A 14,763-nucleotide genomic window follows, 5' to 3' on the forward strand; every position below is an offset into this window, starting at 1 on the left:
AAATCAAGATTCTTACTAGGAGACAGAAATGTCAGCAAGCGGTCAGCATGGGCATGTTTTGGGGATAGAAGAGTACCCTCATGCTCTGCACTATTAACTCATAAACCCCATTTCTTGGAATCGTGTAAATGCTATATATTTATTGCCTTTGGATGTGGTTTTGTGCGTTCTCATCACATGGTGTTCCCTGAAATTCAATCTTAGCATCATCAGTCTCACCACATTAGAGTGAGAAAATTGTTTCTGCTACATCTCATCCTGCTGCTTTACCCAGCGCATTACCAGAGGGTGATACGCCTTATTTATGAGTCTATCTACTCATATAAGCCATTACCAGAGGGTGATACGCCTTATTTATGAGTCTATCTACTCATATAAGCCATTAGCCATCGAGATAAATGATTAGTCTTAGTACAGGCCTACTCACTCACTTCATGGACTTTTAGGTCCTGTAAACATCCAACTGTTTTCCTTATATATATATTAAAAAATATTTGTTAAGTCTAGAGAGGCAAAGCATTTTTGTTATTACTGACCCTCTCAAAGAGTCATCAATTTCTTATTTAAACTTTTGCAGGTGTGCCTCCTGTGAAGGGAAACATCCCAGGCATTCACAATGGCTTAAAAGAAAGAGTGTGTGACTCCATGCATGTGAGAACCCTGACCACGCACTCATGAATACAACCATTTCTTTCCCAAGACATCACTGCTGCACAAAGAACATTAGCAATGTGTTCCCCTTTAAGAATGTGGACATTATAATGCTTTGAAATTAAGCAAAGCATGATTTTAATCCAAGCTCCACCTCTTACTTACACGAATAGGTTCATCTTTGAGCCTTATCTTCAAAGTGAAGAAAAACGGCCCCACTCTTACAGGGCTGTTTTGAAGCCCTGTAAATGAAAAGCCTAGGGCATGTGAATGGATTCGTGTCTCAGTGGACATGAGTTTGAGCGAGCTGCGGGAGATGGTGAAGGACAAGGAAGGCTGGAGTGCTACAGTCCGTGGGGTCACAAAGAGTCAGACACGACTGAGTGAATGAGCAACAACAACAAGGGCATGTGGAAGATACATTCCTCCAAGTAGTGATGGGAAACTAGACACAGTGTCTGCGCATCAGTAATATCACTACAGAAAGGTATCCACATTATCCCTGTGGCAATGAACCTTAGCCAATTGCCAGCGGCCATTTCTCCTGTTCCATACCTAACTGATGTGCAAAGACTTAGCATATAATGATAATTACTATAACTAGGGAAAATAAAGGTAGGAAATTGAATTCCTGCACTGTGCCAGGCATTTTTCAAGGCTTCTTCTATTAAAAGTACAGTTATAATGAACTTCCATGACTTTTTTAGAGAAACAATTAATTTCCTGTCTAGAGAACTCCAACTCTTCATGAGGAAATTGTTGTTTAGTAACTAAGTCATGTCCAACTCTTTTGTGACCCCATGGACTGTAGCCTGCCACCCTCCTCTGTCCATGGGATTTTCCAGGCAAGAATACTAGAGTGGGTTGCCATTTCCTTCTCCAGAGGACTTTCCCAACCCAAGGATCAAACCCACATCTTCTGCATTGACAGGCAGATTCATTACCGCTGAGTCACCTGGGAAGCTCAAGAGGAAGAAGTACCTTTTATTTCTCTGCGGTCTTTAGCTCTCCTACATCTGGTATATACCCAAGGAAGATCTTGAAAGAGTTCCAAGAGGGGGCAAGACTTCAGGCTTTGCTTTTCTTTCCTCTAGAGAATCATACAGAAAAGACTGAGAAATGACATGAACAAGCGTGATAATGTCTGGGGTGTGCGTCACTATGCGGTGAAGTTTGGTAGCACTCACATGACATTCCTCTTTCCTAAGATTTGTGGAATCTTTCCATTGTCCCTCTATCTTCTTGCCCTTGAATATCACACTTATAGGCATATATTAAAATGTAATGATTATTTTGTATCAATTTAGTAGAATGGTTTACTTTAGATGAAAAAATAAATCCTCACATACTACCCATTTGAGTCATAGAAAAGTATTCAAATTTGCATTTTTCTTTACTAGATTGTGTTTCTTGGCTTCTAATAAAAAAGAATTCTAATATATAAGGTGAAGATCTCATGTTACATTGTATGATTTTTACTATTAACTATAACTATAGCAAATATAACTATTTGCTAATAACTAATTATTATTAGTTATTATATTATAACTATAATATAATATAATATATTTTCCAGGACTGGAAAACGTCAGTTTTCATTCCAATCCCAAAGACAGGCAATGCCAAAGAATGCTCAAACTACCGCACAATTGCACATCTCACACGCTAGTAAAGTAGTGCTTAGAATTCTCTAAGCCAGGCTTCAGCAATACCTGAACCATGAATTTCCAGATGTTCAACCTGGTTTTAGAAAAGGCAAAGGAACCAGAGATCAAGTTGCCAACATCCGCTGGATCATGGAAAAACCAAGAGAGTTCCAGAAAAACATCTATTTCTGCTTTATTGACTATGCCAAAGCCTTTGACTGTGTGGATCACAATAAACTGTGGACAATTCTGAAAGAGATGGGAATGCCAGACCACCTGACCTGCCTCTTGAGAAACCTATATGCAGGTCAGGAAGCAACAGTTAGAAATGGACATGGAACAACAGACTGGTTCCAAATAGGAAAAGGAATACGTCAAGGCTGCATATTGTCAACCTACTTATTTAACTTAGATGCAGCGTATATCATGAGAAACGCTGGGTTGGAGGAAGCACAAGCTGGAATCAAGATTGTCGTGAGAAATCTCAATCACCTCAGATATGCAGATGACACCACCCTTATGGCAGAAAGTCAAGAAGAACCAAAGAGCCTCTTGATGAAAGTGAAAGAGGAGAGTGAAAAAGTTGGCTTAAAGCTCAACATTCAGAAAACGAAGATCATGGCATCTGGTTCCATCACTTCATGGCAAATAGATGGGGAAACAATGGAAACAGTGTCAGACTTTATTTTGGGGGGCTCCAAAATCACTGCAGATGGTGATTGCAGCCATGAAATTAAAAGACGCTTACTCCTTGGAAGGAAAGTTATGACCAACCTAGATAGCATATTCAAAAGCAGAGACATTACTTTGCCAACAAAGGTCCGTCTAGTCAAGGTTATGGTTTTTCCTGTGATCATGTATGGATGTAAGAGTTGGACTATAAAGAAAGCTGAGCACCAAAGAATTGATGCTTTTGAACTGTGGTGTTGGAGAAGACTCTTGAGAGTCCCTTGGACTGCAAGGAGATCCAACCAGTCCATTCTGAAGGAAATCAGTCCTGGGTGTTCATTGGAAGGACTGATGCTGAAGCTGAAACTCCAATTCTTTGGCCACCTGCTGCAAAGAGCTGACTCATTTGAAAACACCCTGATGCTGGGAAAGATTGAAGGCAGGAGGAGAAGGGGATGACAGAGGATGTGATGGTTGGATGGCATTACCAACTCAATGGACATGGGTTTGGGTGGACTCTGGGAGTTGGTGATGGACAGGGAAGCCTGGCGTGCTGTGGTTCATGGGGTTGCAAAGAGTTGGACACGACTGAGAAACTGAACTGAATAACTAATTTATATTTATTAATAACAAATATTGCTATTTAAAGAATCAATGATTTCGTTTTTTTGTTACTGTTGCTGATATTTACTAGAATGTGAGATAATAAATATCAGTGTCTCCAGCAAAACATAGGACAGAGCCAAAATGGATCCTTTCCATTAGAAATAATAAAATGTTGAATAAAATATAAGAACACTTAAAATATACAGATGAGGTTTAAAGAAAGAAAAGTTGAATACTAGAAATAGATAAGACCCTCTATGCCAAGTCAAGAGACTAAAACTGATGATTTTGAAAGCTCTGAAAATGGGAAGCGGGGACAACAAGACCAGATGTAAAGCCTAGAAATTTGCAGCAGAGGTTCTGACTCCATGTGGAGCCTTGGACTTTTAATTAAGTCTTATAAATAGATTAAAAAATCCTAAGTAAAACCACAAGACTAGGACCTTGAGATGTTCCCTCTTTAGTGAAAACGAAACAGGAAAAAAATCTTTTAACCAGCCTTGAAAAGTAGAAAGAAGCTTGTAATTTGCCCCAGGTATAGGCTGCACTATTGGAGTGGAATATGCCTTTTAAAATTGAAAACAAAAAATGTGACCCATGAGTGATGTTCAAATTAATTATCAAATGATGCAGCATATTTAATCATTAGAAAAAAGAAGAGAAACATGATCATCTCAAAAGCTGGAGAAAAAAGCATTTGTGAAAGACAAACACATTTCATAGTAAAAGCAGCCAGCAAACTAGGCTTAGAAGAGAACTTTGTCAAACTGATGAGTGTCATAAATGAAAAAAAAACCCACAAAAATTATAGCTAATATCATACGTGAAAGACCAGATGTTTTCCACCAAATCGGGAGTAAGACGAGGATGTTCGCTGTCTTACCTCTACTCAACAATATACTGAAAGGGTGTTGTCGGTACAAGAAAAAATAAAGGCTATGGACTGGAAAGAACAGAGTTTCTCCACTTGCAGATGACATGCCACGATTTTGGATCTAGAAAGTACCAGTGAATCTACCCCACAAGTCTGTTAGAATTAATAAGAGAATTAAGCAAAGCAGCATGACACGAGATCCACATTAAAAAATCAATTGTATTTCTATAAAATAGCAATCAGAAATCCAAAAATAAAATTTAGGAAATGATTAAATTTACAATGCTATTAAAAGGAATCACATATCAATACTTGAAAATAAATTTAACAGAGTAAATGCAAGATTTTCCATTGAAAATTGCAAAACCTTGTTGAAAGAAATTAAAATAGGCCTAAATACATGAAAAGCTATTGTGTGTTCATGGATTGAATGGCCCAGTATTGTTAATAAGGCAAATCAAACCCCTATAAAAACGCCAGCTGTTTTTGTTGTCGTCGTGAAAATTAACATTCAGATCCTAAAAATTCACATGAAAAGGCTGGGAACCTGAATTCAAGCATAAACAATCTTGGAAAAGAACGAAGAAGGAAGCCCCACATAAACAAGGATGAGGGCTAGAAAATACTTTTGAATATATATAGGAATTTTTTAATGTAATAGAGATAGCAGTATAAAAAGCAATGGAAAAGTGAAAATGTTAGGGGAAGCACACTGACTGGGACCGCCCACCCTGGCCAGGCACCGCAGTAACCACTTGCATGAGTTGTTTTACGACAGGAGGTCTGGGTAAGGAACCCGGAACTGAGAAGCCTCCACCAACAGGAAGAGGTCAGGAAAGGTCAAAATGAGACACCACCTGTTCCACCATCTCCCAGAATCCTTCTCTCTGGCATCCATCTGGGCTGAATAAGGCGTGCACCACCAGGAAGGACTCTGAGTCAGAATGATTCGCTAAAGACAACCCAGAAACTAATCCCATCACCATAAAACCGGAGACTGCAAGCCATGTGGCAGAGCTGTTCTCCTGGGTTCCCTTACCCTCCTGCTCTCCACCCGGGTGCCTTTTCCCAATAAAATCTCTTGCTTTGTCAGCACATGTGTCTCCTCGCGATTCATTTCTGAGTGTTAGACAAGAGCCCAGTTTCGGGTTCTGGAAGGGGTTCTCCTTCCTGCAACAAAAGATGGATTGTTTTATAAGAGTGATGTTTACTATTCAGCTATATATATGGTTAAAAGCTTAGATCCCTGCTCATAGCATAGAGAACATTAAAAATCTGAAAGTAAAAAGTAAAAGTTTAAAACTTAGAAAAGTACAGATAAACTAGCAAGAGAAAGTGAGTCAATTATGAAATCAATAAAAAACACAGGCGTTCACTGAAGGGGAACCCCAAGAGCCAATAGACAGATGAAAAACACCCGATCTTACTGTTTATTAGGGAAATGGAAGTCATGACAGCAACAAAATACCATTTTCACATAATCGGCATACCTTAAAACTCTGATAAAGTCAAGTCTTAGCTAGAACATGGTGAAACGAAACCTCTCCTACTGGGCTTGTAGGAATGTAAATGTTTGCACTGTTCAGAGGAGCAGCTGGCAATTTCTAGTGAAGCTGACCTCTGCCTGTGTTTTGATCCTGCCATGCTACTTACAGAATTAAAATCTATTTAAAAGACCAGCATGATCATTCTAGCCTTTTTTGAAAAAGCAAAAACCAATGAAAAAATAAATGTTTATCAGTATATACAAGGAACACCTTACTATGGCGCTTTTATACAGTAGAAAGAAATTTAATTAATTCCATTCAGAATTGATAAATCTTAAAATCTAACATTGAGGTTAAAAAAGGAAGGTAAATCGTATTATGGTGTAAATCTTAGAAATACACAGAGGAATTGTGTTTGTTATTTATAGATAGTGAATATGTTATAAGGTTATAAATCATAAAGAGAAGGATGTGCATGGTTTCCTCATGAGGGGACAGGTTGATGGTGAGATAGAGATTTTTAATCCTTTTTTAAATACTTTATATAAATTTTATTTTTATATATTCAAAAATCTATAAAATAGAGTATATTATTGTTCACATATACACATTTTATAATAAATGTGTATGTATAATCCCAAAGTAAATATGGTAAAGCAATTTTAAAATCTGGATAGTGAGTACATTGCTTTATTGCTCTCTGTACTTTTATCATGTTTGAAATCCTTTTCATAATTAAAAATAAATATATGAAAGACTTCTTTTAAAATTAAAAAATATCACTTGCTCCTGGTACTATCAAGAACTGAGTAAGCACAGGGCATGTTTTAGTTTAGTATATATATGTAATAAAAGGCATGGCTGCTTTTTTCCCAGCTCTGAGGAAGCAGTTAAAAACCAGACTGAGTAATAATATGTTCTTATCATCTTAAGTTGCTTCTAAAATACTGAAAACCAGATATCTTTAAAATGGCCATGTCTAAAATAATATTTATCTTTTCTTTCATATGTGTAAGATTTAATTTGGATTTACCCCTGTACTAAATCTGTGGTCCTGGGTTTATGAAGTAAAGATTATGAATTTATACTTTGTATATACTAGAAGAAATGTAAGCATTCTAGGGAAACAAATGTGTGCCTATAAATCACTGCTATTTACAGAATGAAACTATTCATTAGTAACTCAATAGCCAGTACACTAATACCAATGTTTTTTTTCTTTTTTTTAAAGACAATATCCTTAATGCTTAGAATGGTGAATAGCACTTAGTAATCAATTAGTTATTAATTTTTTATCAAATAAATGAGAGAATGAGTGAGTGGGAACATTATTTCATTTGACCTTCAGACTGATCTTAATGAAGGTATTAATCTCTATGAAGTTAATGAGGTTTTTCTAACTTACCCAAATTCACACCATAAATCGTTGCTTCTTTCACAGTGCCCCTTGAACCATCCTCCAAGAGAGGAATAAGGGTTCCCATCCTACAGAACAGGGTTCCTGTGGATGTCTCGGCAGTAAAATCTCCAGTCGGGCTGTTTTTTCTAGCAGGTAGAGATACTGTGACCTCCGGAAGTGGGTTCTCCTGCCTCTTTCCTACAGATTAGTGGTGGGAGAATCTGAAGATTTTCTCTTTGGAGAGAGAGTCTGCCCTCATCTCTGTATTCTGTTCTTCTTCTCAGTTAAGAGAAAACTAAACACAAAATTCAATCGCTTCTATCTTCCATCATTTCATAGAAATCTATCTCCCTGAGGAGCTCAGTATGCATGCACATAGTGGGTAATTGAGGCTGTATGATAAAGGACCAATAACTTCTCTTCATCTCATATGTGAATCTCAGGTTAAGTGTTATCCTGCTAAATGGCATTCAGTTTGTTAATGCAAGTTTCAGGCCTGTGTATTTTAGTAGTAATCTTTCTATTCTCAAGCCTTTAAACAGAAAATTATATATTTATTACCTTGGTCAAGAAGCAATGTAGTTCAGTCTGTAAAGAATCTGCCTGCCAATGTAGGAGACCGGGGTTCAATTCCTGGGTCGAGAAAATCCTCTAAAGAAGGAAAAGGCTACCCGCTCCAGTCTTCTTGCCTGGAGAATCCTAGGACAGAGGAGCCTGGCAGACTACAATCTATGGGTCCCAAGAGTCAGACACGACTGAGCAACTCGGCACACACACATATGTTTACCTTGTATAGTGAGGGCCAGCCCAAGTGACACGGCAGGGTGAGATAGAGGCTGCTCACCTGCTGGAGGAGAGGAGAATGGGATCACAGGTCGGGGGAAAGGGGGCTGAAGATGGAAGCTGTGCAAACTGTTCCACTTCTCCAAGGAGGTCCTTGCCGGGCCTTTGGTTGGAGGCCTCTCAACTAGTACCCAGAAGGACAGGTGGCTGGCTTTGGTTCTGGGGTCTCTAGACTGAGGCTTCATGACCGTGGCTCTTGAGAATCTAGCGAGGGGATGGCACATGCTCATAAACGACTGTGATATGACGTGTGATATGGCAGGACGCAGAACGTCCCTGTGTGGAAAGGAAGAAAATGGTTAGATTTCCTTTCAGGAGAGAATGTGTGGGTCACAGGTACCAAAAGACTTGGAGATTAAGGTGAAATTTCTCATGACTGCTAACAATTTGGCAGCGTTTTTGACGTAAGGAGAAGAAATGGGATAAAAAATGCACTTACCTCAATCAAAAGAGGCAATTAAATATATATGGCCTGCATCAAAAAATGAGTGTTATGAACAAACTGAGGATTATTGAGTGTGGATAAATGCTTTCTCTTATTGTGGGAATCCTGGACAATCACATCTAAAGCGTATTTTCTCTGTAAATGTGATCTCTCCAAGCCAGTACATATGTTCCCCAGAACTGAAAAACATGTACACCTGACCCATTGTAAATTTTTCCACTTCATTTTAAATACTTTTATTAATACTTTTGCTATATTTGTAAAAAAAATTCCTGTATGAATGATTGAGCAATATGATTTTCTTAATACACTGCGAAAGGGAAAAGCACAGGTTGGACTGTCAATAGTTAAAAAGTACTTTTGTCTCTTAATAACTGTAAGAGGGAGAAGCAGCATACAGTAGAAGCTATTAGTTAAAAAAACAGTTTTGGTAAACAAAGCGAGAGACGCGGATCTTGCCGAGTTAATTGCTTGAATCCACCCTGCACGGGCTTCCCGCATTTCCCGCATCCGATTGCAAGTCCAAGAGTGCCATCTACTTCCCATTTTCTGTACAAAATTCCAGTGTTTGGAAAACAACACAGAATGATCCAGAAAACAAAACTCTGACCTCAGATTTATGATTTACATCTGCAAAATAAAGTAAGTATAACAAGAAAAATTTAGTCATGTAATCTTTCATCTAAAATACATAATGAGATGTTTTCTATTTCTAAATCAGCAATATCTTTTGCTCTTTTAAGAAGATAGGTGTCTGGTATAGGTTGCTGGAAAAAAATTAAGTCTTACATATTATGACACTTTTAAAGCCATATCTGAATTTTAAGTAATTCTGGGATTTTTTTTTTTTTTTTTTTTTAATGTGATCTCTAAAGGTTGTCACTGCTTGGAATTAGATTTCCGGAAAACCTGCTCCTGTACTATGTTTATCTTTGAGATCAAATAACTCTTGAGTTGCCAGCTGTTAATTGTCATTAGTCATCTTTACTTAAATTCATCATATGTTTAGAAACAGCACTCTTTTCTAGATGATTTCTCCTAATAAAAGTAACATAGCAATTTCTTTTGATGGATTCCACTTTTATTATTCAGTGTTCTTATTCAATTTGATTTTTAAGGGTACTGATGTGTGAGGAAGAAGTTTGTGGAGTACAGCCAACTCAGTTACTTCTGAGCTTGGCCCATGGTCACTGTGCCCTAATTGACATGAATCAGCAGTTTCCATTAGATAGAGAATTTTATTTTGTGATTAAAGGTATTATTTCATAGGTAAACATTTTGAGTCCTGACGAAGAAGTTCAGGACTGTAAATGTTTTTAAGGAAAAAACAATAATTGATTTATTCCAGATCATTATTAGCTACTTAATAAATAACATTGGGAGGAGGGCACAGCAACCCACTCCAATCTTCTTGCCTGGAGAATCCCCATGGACAAAGCAGCCTGGTGGGCAACAGTCCAAAGGGAAGTCATTTGGTTGTATCAGACTCTTTGCGACCCCATAGACTGTAGCTTACCCGGATTCTCCGTCCATGGGATTTCCCAGGCAAGAGTGCTGGAGTGGGTTGCCATTTCCTTCTGGGTCACAAAGACTCAGACACGACTGGGCGACTAAGCACAGCACAGCATATACCATTGGGCTTCCCTGGTGGCTCAGTGGTAAAGAATCTGCCTGCAATACAGGAGGCGTGGGTTCAATCCCTAGGTTGGCAAGATCCCCAGGAGGAGGAAATGACAGCTCACTCCAGTATTCTTGCCTGGGAAATCCTAAGGACAGAAAATCCTGGCGAGCTACAGTCCATAGGGTCGCAAGAGAGTCGGACACGACTTAGTGACTAAGCAACAATATACACCATCACATCCTGGGAACCAGAGATACAGAAGTGAATACACTGAGAGCCTCACTCTCATGGGACATAGAGAAGGGTGTTCAGATAATAAAATCGTCAATAATCAAATGAATTTTACACTTTCCGATAGTTTTGAGTGCTCTGAGAAATTACAGCCCAGGGACAGGAGAGTTACAGGTCAGAATGACGAGGAATGGATAGTTTACAGTGGGAGCACTCAGAAGACTTGTCTGAAAATATGAGGCAGTATCAATATTCAGAATTGCACCAAAACTCATATAACTAACATCATTGGTGTGAGAACTTAGAAATTCTTACTTTCTTCTCTACAGGATGAGTGCAAGAAAAAAAAATGGGAACTGACATAAGGAAAATTTGGGATTATAGCTTGGTGCTATTTTTACATTGGATTTAACACTTGGCACAGTTTGGAATTAGAATGTTTTAGCAGTCTTTCAATTACCCTTTTGGGGCTGTGAAATGATTCTTAATTATGTTATTTAAATCACATGTAAGTGGCTAGTCTGAGGTCTTTGGTTTATGTTGACTTTGTGTTTTAACTAAAAGTCTGATACTGTAACATGCTTAAAGTCAGGTGAATTTAGATAATCGATATAAAAACATATGTACTATTTATTTTTCTTGTTTTAGTTATCTACTATTTATGCTTTCCTTCAAAACAGTCTTTTACCCTATTTTTTGAGCATAAAAACAAACTGAAATTAATTGCTACTGACCACAACTACTCCCTGATAAGGCTATGAGGAAGGTTCTACTGTTCATCTGCAAACATTGTGCTTGGTATCTGTGAAGTTTCTAAGTGAAACAATTTGCTCTTCAGTCACTAAGTTCTGGACTCTTTGTGACCTCACGGACTGCAGCACGCCAGTCTCCCATCCTTCACTATCTCCCATTGATTGCCGAAACTCAAGTTCACTGAGTCAGTGACAATATCCAACCATCTCATTCTCTGTCACCCCCTTCTCCTCCTGCCCTCAATCTTTCCCAGCATCAGGGGTTTTTCCAATGAGTCATCTCTTCGCATCAGGTGGCCAAAGTATTGGAGCTTCAGCATTAGCAACAGACCTTCTAATGAATAATGGCTGCTTGTAAATACAGTTCTGTAAGGTTCATGGCTTGCATTCTAAGGCAAGAGAAGTCTAAATTAAGCCCCAGCGTTTTTAATAGATGTTGAAATTGCAGGTTTATAAAAATCATGCTGCAGTCCTTTCATGAAAACCAATAACACATTCTATGTTTTTCTTGGCTGATAAGAAAATTGTAGCTAGTCTCCAAAATAACTGTAATCCATCATGTGAAAATTGGAGGTTTCAAAGGGAAGATTGATCCAGTATTTTCACTTTTGCAGGCAGGATGAAGTTATTTGGATCCCAGAGAAACTAACACAAAGGCAGATTCTGGTTTAAGAGAATATGATGTATCATTTGACACAGATACTTCAGAGGAGATGCTGTATCTTTGGTAGAGTAATTAAATGAGATGATCTCATGATGAAATGTATTGCTAACTTATTTATACTATAGATGATTGCTATAAAAATTAAGTTGAAAAACTTGCTGAGTTCTTTGCTAACATCTTGGCTTTCTGTGCATCACTGCTAAACAGAAGTACAGAAACAGTTAGAAAGGAGAAGGAAAGAATGGCTTTATTACTTTCCAGGCAAAGAGGGAACACAGCAGCCTAGCGCCCTAAGAACTGTGCCCCTCTCCCTGGTGAGGAAGGAGAGGTTATATAGTCAGGCAAGGCTATGTGATAAGGATCAAGGCAGTAACAGTAACTTTGCATTCTTTCTGCTGCACAGTTCCAAAAGGAAGAGATTGCTGACAAGATTAGAATGTGTAGAGTCATGCAAATTGCCAGGCTGGATGAGTTACAAGCTGGAATCAAGATTGCTGGGAGAAATATCAACAACCTCAAATATGCAAATGATGCCACTCACATGGCAGAAAGCAAAGAGGATCTAAAAAGTCTCTGGAGGAGGGTGAGTGGAGAGTGAAAACGTTGGCTTAAAACTCAACATTAAAAAAAAAAACTAAGCCCATGGTATCCAGCCCCATCCCTTCACAGCAAATAGAAGGAAGGGGAGGTGGAAGAGGTGACTGATCACCTCGTCTCGGGCTCTAGGATCACTGCGGACAGTGACTGCAGCCCTGGAGTTAGAAGACGATTGGTTCTTGACAGGAAAGCTATGACAAACCTAGACAGTGTAGTAAAAAGCAAGGACCTCACTTTGCTGACAAAGATCCGTGTAGTCAAAGCTATGTTCTTTCCAGGAGTCGTGTATGGATGTGAGAGCTGGACCATAAAGAAGGCTGAGCACTGAAGAATTAACTCTTTTGAATTGAGGTGTTGGAGAAGACTCTTGACAGTCCTTTGGACAGCAAGGAGATCAAACCAGTCCATCTTAAAGGAAATCAACCCTGAATACTCATTGGAAGGACTGATGCTGAAGTTGAAGCTCCAACACTTTGGCCACCTGATTTGAACAGCTGATTCATTGGAAAAGACCCTGATGCTGGGAAAGACTGAGTCTGAGAAGGGGGCAACAGAGAATGAGATGGTTGGATGGCATCACCGATTCAATGGACATGAACTTGGGTAAACTCTGGGAGACAGTGAGAGACAGGGAAGCCTGGTGTGATGCGGTCCGTAGGGTCCCAAAGAGCTGGACATGACTTGAGTACTGAATACACAACACAGAGTCTTGGGTGGTGAGTCTCCTAATCTTAATGAGCCTCCCTGGCCTTTTTAATCTTGCCCCAGGTAGTTTCGTTGCTGGAGCTCCCTTGACTAGCAGCTGATCTGCCCCTTGGAACTCAGGAAAAGTTATAGAGGCTGGAGTCTTGCCTGCGAGAAATGCAGGACATGCCAGGAAGTCCAATAGGTACTGCTCAGCATCAGGTTGATATAAGCCATCTAGTCGAGTTATTCGAGTTTATTCTGCTCATTACTATTCTCTCTCTCTCTCTTGCTGTCTTTCTGGATACAAGTCTTCAAAAAGTAATGGAAAATAAAGTCAATTTAATTATAGGATATTAATGCCAATTATTTCTTTCAACTGGAAGACACTGTAATTCCTTTCCATATGGTAAATTTTATAAAAGAACAAAGGAATAGTTCAAACAATACTTGAATGAACAGTAATTGAATTTCACGCCCCATTAGCCAAATTTAAGGATATTCCCATTGTCTCAGAGCACAAAGCGTGGATTTCATTATATTCAACATAGAACAATATCCTTTAGAATGGGCGACTTTCTGAATTTTGGGAGACTGTGGGTGTTTATGAGTGCTCAGTTGTGTCCGACCCTATATGACCCCAAGGACTATAGCCCAGCAGGCTCCTCTGTCCATGGGATTTCCCAGGCAAGAGTACTGGAGTGAATTGATGTTTCCTACTCCAGAAGATCTTCCCAGCCCAGGGACCCAGCTGCGTCTCCTGCAGGTCCTGCAGTGCAGGTGGATTCTTAGCCTCCGAGCCATCAAGGAAACCTGCTGACCTGATCTTTGAGAGGCTAAATAAAGACAAATATATTTTGTAAAAAGCAAGTTTCTTTCTGACAGTTCATCTCACAATAGCTGCTGGTAAAATTAAACTCCACCTAACATTCAACTTTCCCACACATGACCCTGAAACACATTAGATAAATACCTGTACTTTTCAGCATTAGCAGTAATTTGGAGGTAAAATAGTTATGCTTTAACTCAACTCTCTGAGTGCCCACGTTGTGTGTGCATGTGTATGTGTTAGAGACTGAATCACCTGTAGTCACCTTCTTCTTGGTTTTGAAGAATGGTAAGAAATGGTAAGAAAATATTTGGCCCTTGGTCTTGACAGAGCAACCTACTCCCCCTATGGGGGAGCCTGGAGGGCTGCCATAGAGTCAGACACGACTGGAGCGACTTAGCAGCAGCAGCCGCAGCCTCTAGAACTGAGAGAAAATAAGTTCCTGTTGTTTAAGCTACTCAACCTATGGCAATTTGTTATGGATGCCCTAACAAACTAATACAGATTTCATTGGTCCTTATAGAAATTCGGCCTTCCCTGGTGGCTCAGACGGTAAAGCGTCTGCCTACAATGCGGGAGACCCAGGTTCGATCCCTGGGTTGGGAAGATCCGCTGGAGAAGGAAATGGCAACCCACTCCAGTACTCTTGCCTGGAAAATCCCATGGACGGAGGAGATTGGTTGGCTACTGTCCATGGGGTCGCAAAGAGTCAGACACGACTGAGTGACTTCACTATCACTATAGAAATTCAAAACTTTTCCAACT

General features: G+C 39.3%; 1 protein-coding gene and 1 non-coding gene across 2 annotated transcripts in view; both read left to right on the forward strand.

Annotated features, from left to right (window-relative positions):
• LOC529488 (glutamate decarboxylase 1) overlaps nucleotides 1-14,763 on the forward strand; it is a 68,572-nt gene that overhangs the window by 8,797 nt on the left and 45,012 nt on the right. The gene's annotated exons all lie outside the window — the stretch shown is intronic.
• Nucleotides 14,533-14,604, forward strand: TRNAC-ACA (transfer RNA cysteine (anticodon ACA)). The gene has a single exon. It is a non-coding gene; the product is annotated as a tRNA-Cys (tRNA).

Source organism: Bos taurus, chromosome 24 (genome assembly GCF_002263795.3).
Source record: "Bos taurus isolate L1 Dominette 01449 registration number 42190680 breed Hereford chromosome 24, ARS-UCD2.0, whole genome shotgun sequence".
NCBI classification, from domain to species: domain Eukaryota; kingdom Metazoa; phylum Chordata; class Mammalia; order Artiodactyla; family Bovidae; genus Bos; species Bos taurus.